This window comes from Cydia splendana, unplaced genomic scaffold (genome assembly GCF_910591565.1).
Source record: "Cydia splendana unplaced genomic scaffold, ilCydSple1.2 scaffold_121_ctg1, whole genome shotgun sequence".
NCBI lineage: Eukaryota > Metazoa > Arthropoda > Insecta > Lepidoptera > Tortricidae > Cydia > Cydia splendana.
In genome coordinates, this window is record NW_026946845.1 from 101,395 (window position 1) to 123,277 (window position 21,883).

The 21,883-nt window shown below is 42.8% G+C and overlaps 1 long non-coding RNA gene across 1 annotated transcript; it reads right to left on the bottom strand.

The window, feature by feature from the left end:
• Positions 1 to 2,926: 2,926 nt before the first annotated feature.
• LOC134805483 (uncharacterized) lies at positions 2,927 to 4,766 on the bottom strand. Its single transcript, XR_010146297.1, has 3 exons — positions 4,479 to 4,766; positions 3,417 to 3,633; positions 2,927 to 3,041 (listed from the first exon to the last, which is right to left on the bottom strand). It is a non-coding gene; the product is annotated as an uncharacterized LOC134805483 (long non-coding RNA).
• Positions 4,767 to 21,883: the final 17,117 nt, after the last annotated feature.

Here is a 21,883-nt window from a genome sequence, read left to right on the forward strand (position 1 = left end):
ATCTGGTGCCGCCTGAGAACCGGACATGGCCGCTGCAATTCAGCCACACAAATGGAGATAGACGGCTTTCCCACTTTGCGAATGCAGAATGCAGACCACTTAGCATATCTTCCAACGCTGCCCACTCCACTCCTCCTCCACTCCTGGGCCTGTTGAGGACCTGAAGACCGTGACACCTGACTTGGTTGCTTGGCTTGGCAACCTCAAGGCTACACTCTGAATGCCCTCATCAGTTTATGATATGAAATGAAATCACTTTATTGGAGCATTCCACGAGCTGTCCCGTACAAACGCATTTTATTTCCTGTGTTGCGACTTTTTTTTTCGCCATTTAAAGCAAGCGATTAATTTTCCGTGCATGTTTGACCATTTGTCATAGAAAAGGAAACTCTTATACCTGCAAATCTCCAGAAAATCTGCATTTCTACGGGACAAACGGTAGACAATTGCATGGAATGCTCCATTGCCAAAACTTGATAAGTTGATGGTAGAAAAAATATTAGGAATACAAACCATATACCTACATATAAATTCTATGTTAAGTATGTACTAAGTTATTCTAGGTTAAGTACTAACTTATTGTCTACTCTATACATAGGTAATTACATTTAGCAAGACATGTTGGCCGTGGGTACCAAGCTCAGCATGTGCTAGACTGGCGTCCAGCGCTGGTTTTCAGTTTGGCCCCTTTTTGTTGGAGGTCTGAGAGGAATGTTGATCTTTTCTGCGCCGTTAAGCATTCTATTTATATTGGAAACGAAACTTATAGATGAGCAGTTATGAAATAGCAATAATACAATAATATCGATATCAAATAAAAGCTAGTGAGAAGACCATTCCAAAAATATATATATGTGTCATACCTATCCACAAATAAAACAACAAACAACGTTTTCAGTTCATTAGTATTATAATTAAGCGTTTTACAACGTAAGTTAGGCCGTCGAATCAGACAGAATGGTAAGGGCCCCCGCTCAGTGGCGAAACTGGGGGGGGGGGGGGGGGGGGGGGGTTGGGGGGGGCACGTGCCCCGGGCGCCGTCCAAGGGGGGGCGCCAAAATGGGCTAAAGACTACCTCTCCGCCTTGCCAAAGGCAGCAGGGAAACTTTTGTCAGTCGTATTTACCACCACTGTGAAGTGTGAAATGCGGATGGTAATCTGGCCCACAGCGCAAAAGAGAAAGACGATCTTTTAGGAACTCTTTTTGCATCGAACTCGACCTTGAAAGACGACGGTAGCGTCCTACCGCCCACCATCCCGTAGTGTGAATACTCTATGCCAGAAACTTCTATCAAGCAGAGGGATATTCGGCGGGAGTTGCTATGCTTTCGTTTTATAAAGCGAGCGGGCCAAGTGCTTCAGAGTTGTGTCCAGTGTTAGCGCGTCTTACGTTAGGGGTCTCCTGTCGAAGTTACCATCTTATGGACTGTCCAATAGACTACCTATTATGCAAGTGGATCGCTAGCCCTTTGTCCGGCAGGCGCATATGAGCCGTAGTTGACGGAACCTGCTTCAATAGCTGCTGCTGCATATCTGTGACATGTTGTCTATCGACGACATTCATCGATATGTGGACTACTGAGGCTTCCTATACACTATACAGGATGGCTAAAAAATAACTACATTCCCGTTGCCAGGGAGGTTTTGGGATTATACTGAGTAACTTTTGCTACGGGACCAACCTCGAAATCGCGAAAAAAATAGTTTACCCTCCCATAGAAATTGGACCAGCCAAAATGTATGAAACAGTCAAATTTTTTTTCGCGACTTAGGGGTTGGTCCCATTTCGTTTCGGAGAGGGGGGGGGAGGCGCAAATTTGGTGCCTGCCCCGGGCGCCATATGACGTTCCTGGTACAAAAGCTGTTCATACTTCATAGTAATCCAGCGATAAAGCTGCTGGCATGATGGGCACTTTCACACCGGGCACGGCAGCCAATGATTTGTTTGTACACCTACATTTAATGTGTAAATAAACTTTGTTTAATTTTTTGGCAATAGTTGTTTTATTTACCCATTTATAATATTCTCTCTAGCACAGAGCCGAAATTGTTAACTTATCTATAGAGTTTAGTAAACAAAAAAGACTTGACAACACCACAAGTGACGAGAATTGTCATTCTTGTATCTACCTAAATGGAATTTAACATAGTTTTTAATATTCAACATTAGTTATTGGCGTATTGAGTCTGACCGCAGTTATAGTCACTAAAGTAGACTTATTAGCATAATAGAGCATTTAGGAATATTCTTATTTGACCTTTTCACCGCCAGACTCACTAGACGCGTCGTTAAGACGCGTCTTTTCATACAAACGTAGTCCACATTTTTCTCTCTGGATAATAACATTAAATATTTTGATACAATTTGTTGTATATCATATCAACATCAACTACAGCCATGCCCCTACGTTTGTTCTTTTTTTTAATTTTTAATTATTATAAGAGTTAGAAGCATTTAAAAATTTGTATGTAATCTGTCTTCCGCTCCTAATTTTTACAATAATCAAAAATTCGAACGTAGGGGCATAGCTATATGGTTAATATACATTAAATTATGTAAAAATATTTTCCATAATGTCAATATCCAGAGAGGAGAATGAGGACTACGTTTGTATGGAGAAGCGGAAGCGGCCATCTCCCTTTCCTCTTAAGTAAGTAAGAACGTGCCTAAAATGTTTTTATTACCTATGCTTTCATTGTACTATACTGCATATGAGTCGGATTTTACATTTAGAAGCTATAATATCACAAATTTTGTACGCATAAGGCTAAAATGAAAAATAAGAATAAGTAACACCTACATTGAAGCATGCCCGGGAATGGTGTTCTGTGTGAAGATTATCCGTCTTGAATGTTTACTAGTCTCTACTTGTATAGAAATATAGGTAAATTAGGTAGGTATTTGTGTGATAGTAAAACAGTAATAGGCGAAATATGTATTTATTAAGCTTATTAAGAGCCGGTTTTGTGCATGCTTGCATGCTTAGGAAGTTTTTTAGGAGCGTCTTCTCTAATTTTTCCCTTGATCCACGAGAAGTTTTCTGGAAGAAAAAGAAGGAAATAAGTAAAAGTAGGTTCATGTGGCAGCGATGGAGTAAGTATTTTCACATGAGTGCAGTCTAGTGCACTCAAGATATATACTAAACAATCGCCAGGAATAATATCCATTAAACAAGGCAGCACATTAGAACTAGGTGCCTTAGTTAAACCTAATAAGTATTGCATTCCCAGATTATATATCCCAGAGATAACTACTTATCATACATAACTATCAAACAATGGGTAGGTACATATCTCAATGCATAATACAGCCGCACTCATACTTATTCAAAAAAGGAAAAGTTACTAAGACAGTCCTTGTGGAAAGTCACAGTTTTTTATGTCTAATACTTAATTCAGTGCTCAAAAGAACTCACCTTCTGTTTACAGCATCTACAAACTGCTCGAGGTTCAGGCTTACAGTAGTGTGGCCAATCCAGTCAGTAGTGCTCCAATGGACAAGCCATGATCTTGACTAGTCCCACGTTGGTAGTTAATTGCCATCAGCTAGCAGGTGTAACTGTTACACACCAGCAGCTGCTGCTGCTGCTGCTGGTGTAGGTGTGCTGCTGGTGTGGTGTATACTGTTAGAACCTAAAACAAATAAGTACCTAATTACAGTACCGGCCAATAATATATCACCTCCATGCTTTTACGGTATAACTTTTTTTTTATTTGTGAGTGACTTCCACAGCTTTAGGTAGTTTAGTAGTATTCCTTGTCCAGTGATGAGAAAAATTGGTCTATGTAATGATTTTTTCATAGAGGTTTTTTGTTTTAATGTATGGTCAACTTCATTATTTTTAAAGAGCTTTTTTAGTAATATGCTGAGTCTCTTATTGTAGTTCACAGTATTTCAGTATTCATAATATCTTATACCTTTAAACGAGCAATTCTTGTATATTTATTTATTTATATGTATATATATTTCGGGGATATCGGAAACGGCTCCAACGATTTCGATGAAATTTGCTATATGGGGGTTTTCGGGGGCGAAAAATCAATCTAGCTAGGTCTCATCTCTGGAAAAACATGCATATTTATATAAAATGACTAGTAAAATATAAAATCTACAAACTAACCTACTACAAGTTCATACAAAAACACACAAAGCTGATATGTTATTGACCGGTACTGTAAATCTAATTTTGTCAAGTAGATTTTCCCCCTGGAGGTTAGGATATGAATGTTGAAGTAAATAGTAGCTTAAGTAACCTCTGTTAGTAGGTTAGTAGCATAAGTAAGAGATTGTACAACAGATATCTTAACATACTAACTTTTACATATAATAATGAGGCCGGTACCTAGTATTGAAGAGTTTAGTAGCATTGTCATTAAGACGTCTGTTTTACATAGAATCAATGATTTCAAATATAATAGGGTCTATGCATAGAATACATATTAACTTTATAAGAAACACTGCAATTTTATAGCTTTACCTTTGAGATGTTTTGGTAGGTAACCCATCACCGTTTTGAAGCTCGGCGTTAAATTCGGCACATAAGTAAATGCACTGCACACTCCTTACGCACTCTGTAAATATGCCGAAACTCTTCGTCCGTCATATCAAATGGGCTGCAAGTGTTTCTTAAAGCTGTTTACGATATTTTTCTTCAACAGCAGCCGCGAGTAGGAATAATAAAATTTGACTTCCCTGCGAAGAAAATATTGACAATATTATATACAGCGGAACATTGTAACTAATAACTCTCAATATAATCATAGAAAAACTGATATTTACCTGTAATTTATACCTTAAAATATGATTATTCACTACTTTTGCTTTCACGACAAGGCTTATCGTCATCTAAGAAGCACGTAGTTAAAATTAACTAAGTTGAACTGTCAAAATGGGACAATCTGTCAAATTATCCACATCTTATCCAACGACCATGTTATGCAAATTGTCTTCTATCATCTACCGCTGTCAAATGTGGATAACTCCATATATCGTCTGCAACCATAGTATGGATGATAAAACCGACGATAACGGCCGTTTTATCCACACCTATTGCGTGATAACTACCTTGTCGTACAACCTTGCTAAGCCCGCTGGATTGTTGACGTGTGCGGGAAGACGATACACAGAAGCTGCATTTAAATGAGCTCAAAATGCTTCGTTGGACTGAAGTTATTACACGCATGGAAAAATGAGAAATGGGTGGGCTGATTAGGCAAGCAGAGAATAACATTCTTAATTTTGTGCATTTACTATATATTTTAATCATATATTTGTCTCAACACACCCTGACAACTGACAGAAACTCGGAGCTGATTATCAGTATATCAAATTTCGAACTTCGCCCAGTTTCAAAAATATGAAGAAATTTCTACAGTCTAAACTAAATTATGCGGATTTTGTATATCATTCACCGCGAAACTTGGGCTCGGTAATGTACGCCGATGCCAAAATACAGACAGACATTGTGTCTAGAAAAAGAAAAAATAGAGATCTCTCACCGGTATACTCTGCGAATCAAAGATGCCGAATTTAAGGGAAGGGTTTACGAGACCACAATTTGGCTTGCTATATTATATAGCCTGGATTTCTAGCCCGTGCGGGAAGATTATACACAGAAGCTGCATTTAAATGAGCTCAAAATGCTTTGGTGGACTGAAGTTCTTACACGCATGGGCAAAGTGAGAAACGGGTGTGCTGTTATGGCAAGCAGAGAAGAAGATTCTTAACTTTGTCCATTTACAATATCGTTCAATCATATATTTGTCTCAACTCATCCTGATAACTGACAGAAACTCGGAGTTGATTATCAGTAAATCAAAATTTAAACTTCGCCCAATTCTAGTAAATCCAATAAACAACTCATTTTTCCTTCGGCCTACTCAACCTAAAGTAGTAAGTATTTACAATTCTAAAAAACCATAAAAATAAATCGTCTTTTGGCATAGATGAAATCCCCCCAGCTTTATTAAAATCTTGCGCAGAATCTCTATGCAGTCCCTACTCCCTACTAATAAATCAATCTTTTTCACAAGGCATCTTTCCTGATGCATTGAAAATCTCATTAATAAAACCCATTCACAAAAAGGGAAATACCGCAGACAAAAATTACTACCGTCCAATCTCTCTACTACCCACGTCATCTAAATTTTTTGAAACCGCGATGGTAAAGCGCCTTTATAGTTTCTGTGAAAAATCCAAAATTTTTAGTGAAAATCAAAATGGCTTCAGAAAAAATCACTCAATTACCTTAGCAATCTATAAATATGCCCTAGAGATATTCAATATTATAAACGACAAAAAATATGCTGTGGGGCTCTTACTCGACATGAGTAAGGCCTACGATAGAGTCCGATATGAAATCCTTCTAGACAAACTATATAACATAGGTGTTAGAGGTATTGCACTGGAGTGGTTTAAGTCATATTTGACCAATCGCTCCCAATATGTTGAAATAGAGCACAGAGACTTTGATAGAGCAAGTATACAGCATATCAGATCTGAGAGAGTCCCAGTGAAGGGCTCTATCCCTCAAGGTAGCGTCTTAGGCTTTATTCTATTTATCATTTACATAAATGAATAGGGTGTAGGGGGGGGTAGGTACGTAGTTCAGGTGTGCGACGCTGGGCTTACAACGCCTACTCCCTCAAGTCTATCATACACGTCCCCGTCGGCCATGGCTCTGCCGCCGCAGGCCATGGCCGAACCCATCCCACTCATGGGGTGGGTCGTACACCCTGGTAATGCTGGTGGTCGGTCGGGCGTCGCACATTCCATCTGCCCCGGACCACCAGTAGCTAAGTATGAAGGCGAAGTCGTAACCCGTGAGGACCTGAAAACCCGAACGGAGTACGACAAACTCTGGAGAGTCCTGTAAGGCATGGCTAGCAATATGATTTCGATCAAATTGCTAGCTATGCTATACGGACCTCCGTCATAACCCGTGAGGACCTGAAAACCCAAGCGGGTTATGACACACTCTGGAGAGCCCGAATGGCATGGCTAGCAATATGATTTCGATCAGATTGCTAGCTATGTTATACGGACCTCCCGGTTCCGCTTAAGGTGTTGGTGACTTAAGCGGACTACACTCACCTGCCTGCGTAAGTCCTGCGCAGTAGAGCGCCGTAAGCGGGGATGCAGGAGTCCTGGGGGCCGAGGCCTGCAGGGGGTCGGGGTTAGTTATCCCCTGTGGGCCAATATGCCCTTTTTGGTCCGAATTTCTGGCGAAACGGTGGCCCTGCAACTAGCCACTGCAGGGTATTGGACACGCGTCCCGTACGGTCGAGGTGGTACGGTCCGCAGGCGAGGTGTGGGGAGGGGCGTCCTCTGGGAGGATGCCAGGGACTCGGCCATGCTGACGGGGCAAGGGCGCGTGGAACCACTGGGAGAGATAGGATCGTCTCTCTCAGCCACGTGTCTGCAGCTCCCGATGTCGCGCATGAGTCTCACCTCTACACACCTATACCTCTTGGGTATTCCTGGTGTCCAAAGTGACATCCCCAAAGGTGCGGGCTCCATGGAGGGTGGGAAGCTCGAGAGGTGAATTTTAAACATTTCAAAATGGAAACTACAAGATCCCAAACCCCGCGGGTGCCGGAAGGGAAACCGGAAGGCGCCCCAACACCGGAGGGAAACGGCGCAGCTTCGGCTGTACCCGGAACCTCCACCCAACACAACACTACACGAGGAGACGGAGCTGTCCCGATAGTTCCTCCCTCCTCATCACGTGCTTACAGGGATGCAAAAACAACCCTGCCAAGCACCACTATACACGGCGCTGTCCCGACAGTACCGATACGTTACACACACACACACAACACACCCCATGGTGGCGCTGTCTCGACAGCACCGCCTCGCAAGGGGCAGCCCGCAGCAGGGATTAGAGCCGCCGGGAAACCACAGGCACGCAAACCTGCTACGTGGACGCCTAAACCAGTAGGTTCGGTACCACAGCGTACCCAAGCCCTACTGCCAACACCGGGGACATCCACGGGCGCTGTTCCGACAGGAGGGAAACCCCCTGCCACGGAGCAGACCCCAGCGCTGGACCCCATCTCTGCCCAGCTGGAGGCGGGTTGGACCGTCCAGGTGTCCAGAAAGGCGCGGAAGTGGAAGCCCGACCGACGGGTGGAAACTCCAGTGCCCCCGCCTCCCCCTGTTACAGCTGCGGCTAAGCCGCACAAGCTTAACAGGAAGCAGAGACGGAAGCGAAGGGAGAGGCAAGCCGCTCTCAACAACACCGCCCCGGCGCCTCAACAAGGCGCCCCTGGGAAGGGCCAGGCGCAGGCAGCAGCTGGTCTACCAGCAGCGAACCGTGCCCCTCCCCAGGAAAAGAGGGCGAAGGCCAGGACCAAGGGGGAGAGTAGCCAGGGTGCCCGGTCTTCTGCCAAAAGGGCTCGTCTGGACGAGACTATATCTCCCAGAGGCGAGCCTAAGAGGCAGAGGACTGGACCGCCTGGAGAAACCCCCCATGCCGACTACGCAGAGGCGGCAAAGGCTGACCTGCTGGTGGCAGTGACCACTGCCACCTCGGGACACCTGACCTCGCAGCAGTCGGATGAGGTCCAGAGGCAGCTGCTAGCCCTGCTCTCGCAGGAAGCCAGGCAGCCCACCGCAAGCCTTCCCGCAGGCCCACTCTTCAGGGGCAGGCCCGTATGGGCGAATGGCTCCCTCAGATTGTGGTGCGAGGACCAGGCCACTCTAGCATGGCTCAAGCGCAGCGTGGCTACCATCACCCTCGATGAGGGGGAGAAGGTGGTGGTCAAGCGCCAGAGCGAGGTACCCAAAAGAGTACGCTGCGGAATCCTGTTCCCGGGCATCTGGGAGGACTTCGGCGAGGTTGGCCGAGCCCTCCGCTATCAGAACCCGTGGGCGGAAATAGACCGCTGGCTGCTCAACCGGCGAGAGGTGCAGGGAGCGGAGACGTTCGCTGTCGTCAGTGTGCCGGAAACAGTCGTGCAGCCTCTGGTAAACCGCGGACGCCGGCTCGGCTTCATGCTGGGTTCGGTATACGTTAAGTTTGAGGGGTCACGGGGAAAATTCAGGGAGCAACCGCCCCCTACCAGCACTGCCGCCACTGATAGCGCAGCCAATGCACCAGCCGAGCCCATGGACACTTGCGCGGCGACGCAGGCACCTGTAGACGAGGTCCAGGAGCCTGAATCGCGAGCCCCAGCGCAGTCCCCTCTCGTCCCCGAGAAGGACGAAGAAGAACTTCTTCGTGACTCCTCGGAGAGTGAGGGGGAATGCGCGCAGGAGCTGGGTAAGTTGGCCATCGGCAAGGGGGAGGAGGAGCCGATGTCGGCGAAGGAGGGCGATCCTTGTGGAGGAACCCCCTTCGCCCAGTGGTAGATTCCTCCAAGCCAACCTCCACCACAGCGAAACCGCAACGGCTCAGATCCGGAAGTGGTTGGAGGTCAACACAACAGCCATAATTCTGATCCAGGAGCTGTGGGTCAGAAGGGGCTCTGTCTGCGGTCTCCGTAACTTAGGAGGTAAGCTAACAGTCTACTCGGGTCCGGATAACCCCCGGGCCTGCATATACACAACTAAAGATATACATGTGCAACCTCTAACGAGCTTCTGTTCTAGAGACGTGTGCGCCATAAGGCTACACGGAGCGCAAGACACCAGCCTGCAGGAGATGGTCGTAGCCTCTGTGTACATGCCGGAGGCGGACGACCCACCACCGCACGACATGACAAGGCTGGTCTACTGCGAAGAGGCGGGGCTCGAACTCGTCGTGGCAACCGACTCAAACGCACACCACCCCCTATGGGGCATGGAAACAGGTAACGAGAGAGGTAAGAAGCTCGTCGAGTACCTATTTACTACAAACCTCAACCTCCTTAACACAGGTTCGAAACCGGCATTCATAAACAGGCGCAGCAGGACAATCATTGACCTGACCCTAGCATCTGAAGAAGCATCGAAACACATCTCAGGCTGGCATGTATCGGAGGAGATGTCGTGCTCAGACCACAGATGGATTCGATTCGACATTCAGGTAAAAACACTCACAGCAGTGCCTAGAAGGGACCCACGTAGGACTAATCGCGACCTCTACACCCTGCGGTTAAACACAATACTGGAACAGCAGGAGGGTCCCCAGAGGATAGAAGGCATAGCTGAGATAGAAGAACAGGTAAGCACCCTTACAGACACCATCCTGGACTGCTACCATCAGGCATGTCCCTTAACTACCCCATCAACTAGAAGTGGAAGGAAGAACAACTGGTGGGGACCTGAGCTGGAGAGACTCAGAGGCAAGATGAGGAGACAACTAAACAGAGCTATGAACACTGGCACTGACGAGGACTGGGATAGCTACAAGTCCACCAAGGCCAAGTACAAGAAACGTCTCAGGTACAGAAGCACAAACTCCTGGCGCAAATTCTGTACAGACATTGAGACCACCATGCAGGCTAACAGGGTAAGGAAGGTTCTCTCCAACAACTCAACCATAACCTTAGGATCCTTACGTAAGCCTGACAACTCTCTCACCAACTCACCGGAGGAGGCGGAACGGGTCCTAGTGCAAACACACTTCCCGGACTGCGTGATATCGCACCCAGTAAGTTGGGAGGAGGAGGAGACCACTCCGTCGGAGGACGAGTGGCAGCAGACACATGAGGTAATCAGCCCGCAGCGCACGCAGTGGGCCATAAACAGTTTTGACTCCTTCAAATCTCCAGGAATGGACGGGATCTTCCCTGCGCTACTCAAATGGGGCGGGAGGCATCTCACTTTCAAGCTGACCACCGTTCTGCGCGCCTGTCTGGCTCACAGGTACGTGCCGAAGCGGTGGAGAGAGGTCAAAGTCATCTTCATACCGAAACCAGGTAAAAGCGATTACTCGGATCCCAAATCCTTCAGGCCCATCAGCCTGACCTCCTTCATGCTTAAAACCTTGGAGAGGTTGTGCGATAGGCAACTGAGGGAGAGGGTGCTGAGTAACGTGCCCCTGCATCCCAACCAACATGCCTACAGCCCTGGCAAGTCTACAGAATCGGCGCTTCATGCAGTGGTAAGCAAAATTGAGGTAGCGATTAAAAACAGGTCCATGTGCTTAGGAACCTTTATAGACATAGAAGGAGCCTTCGACAGGACTAGGTTCAGCAGCATTGCAGCAGCACTGGTAAGACACGGTGCGAATGCAGTTATGACCAAATGGATAAACAACATGTTGAGCCAGAGGGTCATAAAACTTGGGACAGGCGAGACACAGCAGGCATTAGTGGCGAAGGGATGCCCCCAAGGGGGAGTTCTATCGCCACTCTTATGGAACCTAGTGGTGAACGACCTCATAACAACATTAAACAACAATCACTACTACACAATCGGCTATGCTGACGACATAGTGATACTAACGAGCGGCAACCACTCAGGTACGGTATGCGATGTCACCCGCTCTGCACTAGCCATCGTGGAGCGCTGGTGCGTTAACAACGAACTCACAGTCAATCCCCGAAAGACGGAGCTGGTAATGTTCACCAACAAACGCAATTTGGGAAACTACCACCTTCCCAAACTGTTCAATACAGAACTCCAACTATCTTCAGAGGTAAAGTATCTCGGGGTAATACTTGACAACAAATTGAATTGGAGTAATCACCTAAATGGCAAAATTGATAAGGCTACAGTCGCGTTCTGGCAATGTCGTAGGATGGTGGGTAGAACCTGGGGATTAACTCCCAGGCTAACTCTATGGCTTTACCAGGCAGTGATAAGACCAATAATAAGCTACGGTGCGATAGTATGGTGGCCACGCAGCAAACTATCCATTGTGGAGGCTAGACTACAACGACTCCAGAGGTTGGCCTGTATGGCGACAACGGGCTGCATGAGGACAACACCAACCGCGGCCCTGGAAGCCTTACTGGGCCTCCCGCCGCTGCACCTCTTTATACAACAAGAAGCGCTGGCTGCGGCGGTACGTCTAAAAAAAATCTAATCTCTGGAGACCGCCTAGGGTGCCACACACCGAAATCCTCTACGAGGCCATAGGTAAGGAACCGCTTATAGAAGCGGTGACTGACAGGATACCCAAGCAGTTCGTCTTCGACAAGAAATACAAAATACAATTACACGAAGAACCCCATGAAGGACTCAACCCAAGGGAGCTGAGAATCTTCACGGACGGATCAAAAACAAGGTCAGGCACTGGCGCTGGGGTTTTCTCAGAGGACCTAAACATACACATCTCGACACCACTTGGGGCACCAATCTTCCACAGTCTTCCAGGCGGAATGTATGGGCATTATAATGGCAGCACACGCAATCGTCTCAAGGGAAGTAATGGACTACCCCATCCGCATACTCTCTGATAGTCGATCAGTACTACAAGCTCTACAAAGTTATACTCTCACTTCAGGGCTAATTTACGAATGTCACAAAGCTCTGTCAGAGGTATGTACCACCAATGGCGTAACTCTGCAGTGGATCAAAGGACACAGCAACTCACGAGGTAACGATGCAGCCGACATCCTGGCGAGAGGTGGCTCGGAACTGAAGGTGGCAGGACCTGAGCTAATCCTACCTCTGCCATATGCCTGGCTCCGGAACACGCTGCGACACAACACCAAGGTAAAACACCAACAATACTGGTCTAACCTAGGCACCTGCAGGCAGGCAAAGGAAGCCCTCCCGACACTCAATCCCAATCTGTCGCGGAGACTTCGACAGCTGAAGAGACCACAGCTCCGGCTTATAGCCGGGGCAATAACTGGACACGCCTCATTTAACAAGCACCTACTAACCCTACGTGTTACAGATAGCCCCCTCTGCAGAGCGTGCATGGAGGCAGAGGAGACAGCCGCCCACGTCATTCTCGAATGCCCAGGGGTGGCAAAATACCGGGCACAACACCTCGGCTCACCGGGGTCTCTCCCAGAAGTCGTCGGCAACGTCAAGGGTCTGCTAGGCTTCTTGGTAGAGTTGGGTTGGCAGGAATAGTGCCGCCAACCCAATACGCAAAATAGGCGCGATATTATGACGTCGAGTTGCGGAAACCAAGCCCGCGAAAACCTATACATAAATGATCTTCCTAAAATATTAGACGAACATAGCACGCTTTTCGCAGATGACATATCTATAATGTTCCCATGCGATACTACTGTAGACGTTCAGAATAAATTACAGTCAACGCTAAATAAAATTACAAATTGTTTGTAATCCCATAACCTAAAGCTCAACATTAACAAAACAAAAATTATCCAATTTAAAATCCAATATAAAACATTCATCAAAAATCATCATTGGAAATAGACTTTAAATATTCAAAATTAGATGACGTGAGTTCTGCCACCCTATTAGGAATAGAATTAGACTCAAATATGAGCTGGAAAGACCATATTCTAAAATTGTCAAAAAAATTATCATCTTTTATATATGCCCTTGAGCATCTAAAGCGAGCTACAGACCTACAGACATCCCTTGCGGCATATTACGCATATGCTTATTTGCGAGTATCATATGGCCTGGTCCTTTGGGGAAATAGCTGCGATATTGATAAAATAGTTATTCTGCAAAAAAAATGCATCAGAATTCTAGTACAACATAGATCAAATGGAGTCGTGTAAACCCTATTTTATCAAACATGAAATACTGACCGTTGCATCTATGTACATATTTGAATCATGTAAATTTGTTAGGAAACACTTAAACTTATATTCACTCAAAGATACAACTCAAATTAAAAGAAATAATCGTAATGTTAATCAACTAAAAGTGCCTTTTTCGAAATTAAAGCTTGTCACATGTAGCCCCCATTATATGACTATAAAAATCTATAATCACCTTCCAAACTCTATCAAAGATCTGGAAAATGAAAGTCAATTTAAAACACAGCTGAAACTGTTTTTAATTATTGGATGTTTTTAAGATCTGGAAAATGAAGGTCAATTTAAAAAACAGCTGAAACTGTTTTTAATTATTGGATGTTTTTATAATATTAAAGAATTTTTTGACCAAGTCAGTAAATAAAAATATTACCGTGCTTTGTAGTAAGGAAATAATGTAATATTGCTATCAAATGATCATGTGTGAATGTATGTATAATATTAATTTAATGAAATGTGTATAATAATTGTAATCAAATCACCTACTTGTAGCCCTCTTACCAGTATATTGCCGTGCCCTTGCAGGGTGTCACATGTATACCTTTATTTATGTTCCATTCCAACCATGTCTGTAATGTGATATGCAATAAAGTATTCTATTCTAATTCCAAAACTTTGAAGAATTCTATATTCTAAATTAAATTATTCGGAATTCTTATATCGGTCACCGCAAAACGGCCAATGTGAGGAGACTACGCTAAATTCAGCTTAGAGCCCGCCCAGCAACAACCAGCCAATGGAAAATATTGAAAAGGCATCCCCTGTAAAACCCATTAATTATTTATCCTTCTTTAACCCTCTATTGCATGAATTATTAAAGGTGTACAAAAAAATTTTTTTGATTTGAGGAATATGCTTTATTGGACATCTATATTAAGTAAATGCAACAGAAAAAAATTTACCACTTTTTAATAGAAAAATATAAATCAAGTCCATTTATGGCTTCGTATGCGTTCACGCAATTATATGTGAATGCCATTTGTGGCTTCGCATGCACGCAGACGACATATTTTTTACATGTGAAATTTTTTGAAGCAGTTCCTTTTTTCATTAAGGCATAAATAAACATTGCATTTTTCACATTTCAAATACGAACGATAACCACAATTGTTTTGACATAATAAACGGGTTTTTTCATGTATCGGGATATGATCCAGCTTGTCACAACGTACAGAATTTAGTGGCAATTCTTGAATTCTTGCTGGCGTCTTCCTTGTTTTTTTAGCATGCGAAGTTTCCAGCGTGCGACCTGTTGGAGTAGTTGGCGTATGTGGCCGACTCGTTGGGGGTGTTCCGCTTGGAGTACCAGCTGCACTTGGACGGCCGCGTTTCCTCGTCACACTCTTTCCTGCCTTTCGATAGTGTTCAGAAACAGCAAGCTTGAAATCATACAAAGGCATGTACACGTCGGTAGTGCGACGCCATAACAACCAAGCATTCACTATACACATATCGATCAGATGGAAAAAAATCCTCTTGTACCAATTGCGAGATCTAATAGTGATTCTATAGAGGCCTAATAAGGAGTCTAATAAATCTACTCCCCCCATGTGTTGGTTGTAAGCATCGACAGCTTGAGGTGAAGGTATCTCGACATATTTTTTCTCTTTTCTGACATATCGATTTTTAGATGTGACTGGTTCACTGCCTACATATGCTGAAAGCAAACTAACAGCTTTATTATCGAACCAAGTTACCAGACTTAGTTTGACATTATCAATAGTTGCAACTTTTTCTTTCATGGCACCTCGACCCAACTTTTTTAGCTCTTTTTCTGCAGGCATCTGCGAATTTGGTACTCGGTTCAATCTGACTGTGCCTAACGGCAGGAGTCCATTTTGAAATAAGTATACTTGGAGTTTCGGGCTGTTAAACCAATTATAAAAAAAAATCTTATGGTTAACATTTCGTGGAACACTCGAAGTCAGTCGTGTTACAACATTTGAACTAACTCCTAGATCAGGAGCACTATTGGGAAATGAATTACTTTGCTCGCCAGCGAAAATGTCAAAGTCGTAGCTGAATCCAGAAACGCCACTAAGCACCAGATTTTTATATCCCCATTTATGTGGTTTAGCAGGGTTATACTGTTTTAGTTCGTGTCGACATTTAGTAGGTATTATCTGCTCATCTACGACTAGATGCTCTTCTTTGGGCACTAACAACAATCGCTCTCTAATTTTTTCTAAGAAAGGCCTTATTTTGAAAAGTTTATCATGTTCTGGTCTGCCAAACGGTATAAAAGTCTCATTATCATTCAAGTGAAGAAATCTTTTTATCATTTCAAAACGATTGCACGTCATAGTTTCATACACTTGTCGTTGACCGACTGTGTTAGACCAGTACATTCTCGTAGCTGGCAAATGCACCAGAGATGTAAAAATTATAATACCTATGAATTGCTCCATTTCATCTTTTGTAATTCCTGCTGGTTTGTTAACATTATCTTGAACGGATTTTAAATTTGACTGTTCCACTATAAAATGTAAAATTTCGTCTGTGATGAAAAATTTAAAAAAATCTGCCGGTGATTGCAACTCTTCTATAAAATGCGGCAAAACGGTAGTACCAATGAATACAAAATTATTTGCATTATATGGAGGCATTTTTTCTTCAGTCCAGATGATTTTTTCTTTGGATGCCTTTCCTTTTTTCGAAGGTGTGGGTTTAGAAATAGTTATTTCACACTCTTCATCTGAGGAATCAGGATCAGAATCGGGAATCATGACAGGAGTTTTACGCCGTTTCCTTGATTGGAGATTAGATAATGGCACGTTATCGTCATCAGAGTCGGATAAAGAATCGTCGTTACTTATGGATCCATCACCGGGAATAGGAGTTACTTGTTTGGAACTACCATAAAAACGCAATGGAAGCATTATCTGAAAAAAAAAATGTAACTATTACTAATCAGTAGTACACCGAATGCATGCGAAGCCATTTCTGATCTAACACACAAATATCCCTAAATGCATACGAAGCCATTAATGGCGTCACAGAAAAAACATCTAAAACAAGTCAAAAACGTAACAACTTGCAAAAACGAACACTAACACACGTTAGCGCTTACTTTAAGTAATAGGTAAATAATTTTAGTTATGTACATACTTACGTTTTTCTCTTTTTATACACCAATGAAATCACTCAATATTTGTTATCGTCAATACTCAGCGCACGCGTCACTTGAATGAAGTTTTGTTTACTGTGTGTTAATTCTATCGAAATTCTAAAACTACCCACTTATTTTGTTAATACTTGATTACCATATTTAATGGGTTTAAACCTTATATTCAAACTCTATAAGCGTAAAAAAAATTATAGAAACCTAGAAGCCAATTGTGGCTTCCTATGCGGTAAAGGGTTAAATATTAAACCACCACCTCCAGTAAAACTACCTGTTATGCAAATATTCATGTACTTATTAAGAACGAAATGATTGATAATGAATATCCAAACCATCAAAACTGTATTTTTTTTTCAGTCAGCTTGTACAAGTTTTACTCCAGGCACATGTATTTAGAGTGGTATGTAAACATGCACCCATATTTGGTTTTAACATTTTTGTCAATAAACAAACCTGCACGACCTCCATAAATGAGACATCATATAAAAAATATCTACAGCATTGTAAGTACTTGGGCTCGGTAATGTACGCCGATGCCAAAATAAAAAACAGATATCGAGTCTAGAAAAAGGACTATAAAGCAAAATGGAGACCTCTCACCGGTGTACTCTGATAATCAAAGATGCTGATTCTTAAGGATGTGTTTACGAAATCGCAATTTGGCCTGCTATATTGTATAGCCTGGATTGTTGACGCGTGCGGGAAGACGATACACAAAGGCTGCATTTAAATGAGCTCAATATGCTTCGTTGGACTGAAGTTTTTTTTTTTTTTTTTTTTTTATTTATTTAGGCAACAAACAGTCTTGTACAAAAACTTATATAATAATATAATATGTGTTAATAGACCTTGAGTGCCCTACCTTAATAAAACAATTTTTAATCTAAGTGTAGGAGCAGTAAGCGGAAAACAAAGTTATCATTAAATAACAAAGTTATCAATGAGTGCATAAAATTATACTAACTAATATACATAAGTTATTTTCAATTATACCTATTTTATCCTTAATTATCGTTACCTACTTAAATATACAGTTTGTTATTGTTTATAATTTCAATTTAAAGTGAGTAATAATTTGTTTTTTAAAACTTTCACAGGTTTTATACGAAAATAGATCAATGTGGGATACATTTATATTATAATAATTGAGACAACGGTTGAAATAAGAATTTGAGCAATATTTTGTACGAGAGAAAGGGATAGCAAATAGTTTCTTATGGCGTGCAGTGCGTTGAGGTGTCTTAAATAATAACCTACCAAGAAGTGAGGGGGAGTCAATAAAGCTGTTAATGATTTTGTAAAGAAACATTATATCAAACTGTGCTCGACGATCTTCAAGTGTCAGCAATCCATAGTGAGAAAGACTGTTTTTATATGAGTTCCGACCCCGTCCCATACGGAAGTCGATGGACTTAAGAAATTTCTTTTGCACACGTTCTATCCTATTGATATGACACTTAAAGAAAGGGTTCCAAATGATACACGCAAAATCTAGGATTGATCTGACTAAACTGTAGTATAATATCCTGTATGTCATTTCGTGTTGAAAAGGCTTACAAACCCTTAATATAAAACCAAGTTGTTTGTAAGCCCTTTGAACAACAACATCTATGTGATTATTAAATGTAAGTTTATCATCTATTATAACTCCAAGGTCACGGACCTTATCAACCCTGTTTATGTGTTGATTATTTAATATGTAATTATATGTTATTGGATTTTTATTACGTGTAAATGTGACAATGTTGCACTTATCAGGATTAAGAAATAGTTGATTACTCTCACAATATGCAGACAGAGAATTAATATCGGCTTGAAGGTCGCAACAATCATTGACTGTGTTAATAATCTTAAAAATTTTTGCATCATCAGCATATAACAGGTGATGACTGCTGCTAACTACATCACCAATATTATTTATATAAAGTGTAAACAGCAGTGGACCGAGATGCGACCCTTGCGGGACACCTGAAGGAATGTAAAGAAAATCTGACATGAAACCTTTGATCGAAACGGCTTGTGAGCGATTTGTGATGTATGACTTGAAGTTATTACACGTGTTAGGCACGCACCTCGCACACTGCACCATGGCACGGCTACGTCATCGATATACGTCACAGCGTCGCGTCACCTGCACTGCATCACGCCGGCGTATGCGCCCACGTCACCACGTTACGTTGCAGCCACCCCGCGCCCGCGCCGCGCATCATCGATATTGGGCAATTGGTCCAATCGTGTTAATAAAACGGAAGTGCAAGCTCACTCTGGGCCTTTTTGACACCTAACATCGGGTCTTAGGACAACGCGTTAGATTAAGCTATAAATGTAATCTTTATATTTTAATTAAATCTCTTTTATTCGACGCATTCTTATAATTTATCTCCTCCACTGCTGCCTCCCTATATAATTGGCGCAGTCGTGAGTCGAGTCGATTCGGTGCGCGAAATCTAGCATCGATATCCCGTCCTGAGCACGAATCTACGTGTGCATCGACTCTACAAAGAAGCACACAGCACAGACGAGGAGATCTACTTGGCGCTTGAATAGAGAGAAGAAAACGTGAAATGTGGTGGTGAGTACACATAGGGTTTGGTTGCATTCCTGTGTATTTCCCCCTTTTCCAAAATTTTTCGCCCACTTTCCGCCCAATCTAGGGATAGGAGTAGTAGGTTTCGGCGCATCGAGCGCATTGATTTATTTAGAAATTTAGATAGTATTATTGAAGAAGACGAAATGGCAAACAATGATTTTAATGATATTTTTAAAGCCCTTAAGGTAGTTCCAGAATTCGATGGAAATCCTAATGTTTTAGTTAGATTTATAAATATATGTGATCAGATAATTGCCAGATATGTGAGAGCAGAGGCTGGGAACGAATTAAATAATTTGTCGGTCTTAAATGGACTCTTAAATAAAATCACGGGTTCCGCAGCGCGAACCCTTACAAATAACGGAATTCCTAGTACCTGGGCAGGGATTAGAGATTCTCTAATAAATAATTTTTCCGATCGTAGAGATGAAACGGCATTATACACAGATTTATCTATGATGACGCAAGGTGTTTTACGAGAAATGTCAGCACATGCTTTGTACGATAGTAACTTATGTGCAATTGCACGAAACTGTAGAGACCACTATAATAGCAAAAAGAGAGTTGTATAAAAAACTTGCTTTAGAAACGTACCTGAGAGGTCTTTCTGAACCTCTTGGATCTCGTATGAGATGTATGAAACCTGACTCGATGGAACAAGCCCTTGAATTCGCACAAAAAGAACTTAACGTCATGTATTTGCAAAATAAAAATAGAAACTACGAAATTGCGCAGAAACCTTACTTTTCTAATAAGAAGCAGAACTTATCACCGAATTCTAATTCTTATCCAATTAACTACCAACAGCCGCAACAGCAGCATTCGCAGCATCAACCTAATAATAACGCCTATCAGTTTAGACCCCCTAATACTAACCCGCAGCAAGCTGGCCCATCTAGGACCCAGCAAATGCTCCGAGCGTTACCTCGCTCGAATATGTCCACAGGATTTAGGATTCCGCAGAGAACTCAAGTTCACCAGCAACAGCAAAATAATCCTCAACCAATGAGCGGTGTAAGCCACCCCGTTGCTCGTACTCTAGCCCCAACTAGAAACAACTGGAGTCAACCCTCTCGTAATAATACTAATAATACAGCCGAGACGAACATGCACGAATCACAATCTTACTATGACTATGGCGACTATGACTATAACAATTATTATGATAATAGCTATGAGTATCAATCCCCAGAACAATTTTTACCACAGGTAGATAATTTTGACATTACGGAACAGCCACAACAATCTGACCCCGATAATGACAATATAAATGATTCGATTTTTTGCCAGGATCTTGTGAAAAACTCACCAAGATAGAGATTAACATTCAAAATCAGCAACAGTTACCTTACATACAAATACGGAACCCACCTCTTAAAATACTAATCGACACTGGTGCAAATAAAAGTTTTCTTAGCCCCAAGGCTGTCAAGCAATTTTACGCTCAATGCTCATTACAATACGATCCATTTATTGTCACAAACGTACATGCTTCAACTGTCAACAAGTACTCGGTAACAATACCTTCTTTCCCGGAACTTAACAATGGCGAACCATTGAAGTTATTTGTGTACAAATTTCACAATTATTTTGATGGCCTTATTGGGTCCGATTTGCTTGATTTATGGCAAGCTGATATAAGTTACAGAACCCGTCAGTTGATAACTCCATTGTCTACCAACCCCATATATATGTGACGGCGCTTAGCAGTAGCGCCATCTACCCTAATAAGATTGGACTTACTCCGTTAACATGCTGAATTCACTAGCTGATTGTCGTATGGATTGTAGTGATGTAACGGCGCACAACAGTGGCGCCATCTATCCGATCAAGAGCGAACTTGCTAGTCTGCCGTGGGTTCGCTCTAGCGAAGCGTCGTATCGATGGTAGCGAGGCGACCGTTATGACATAAAGGTAATCAAGTTGAATAATAAGAAAAACATAACGGTCGCACGCGCACCACGTCCTCGACGAATCGCTAATAGTTGCATTGTATGTTATTCCTAATTGTCCTAATTTAGTTAAGTTCTTGGCTGAATTAATAACGAGTGTGAATTTAGTGGATATATGGTGATTTATTGGTTGTTAACCTGAAAATTAAAATGCTAGTTGATCACATAGTGTTTTAATCACGTTCATTGCCCAAACACCCACGATGTCTACCCTAGATAAGGCCACTCCTGCACCTATATCAGAAGTTGGAGATACTGGGCAAAAAAATGAGGAGAAGGAGGCGCAAACTGAAGAATCATCTGCCTCAAAACTATTGAGCAATATGGAAGTATTATTATCGCGCGTGTTAGCGATGCCGCAAACTGTGAGTAATACTAATACATCGATTAAACTCTTGGAATTTAATCCTGATGATTCGGATGCGGACATAGATGGTTGGTGTAACGTATCGGAATTAATTATTAAAAGCAAGCAGCTTGAAGGTGTTGATTTGCTTGTCGCTCTTACAAGGGCGTTAAAGGGACGTGCATCCACATGTCTTACCAAGCTAAACCTCAGTGAATTGACATGGGATATTGTAAAGCAAACGTTGATCG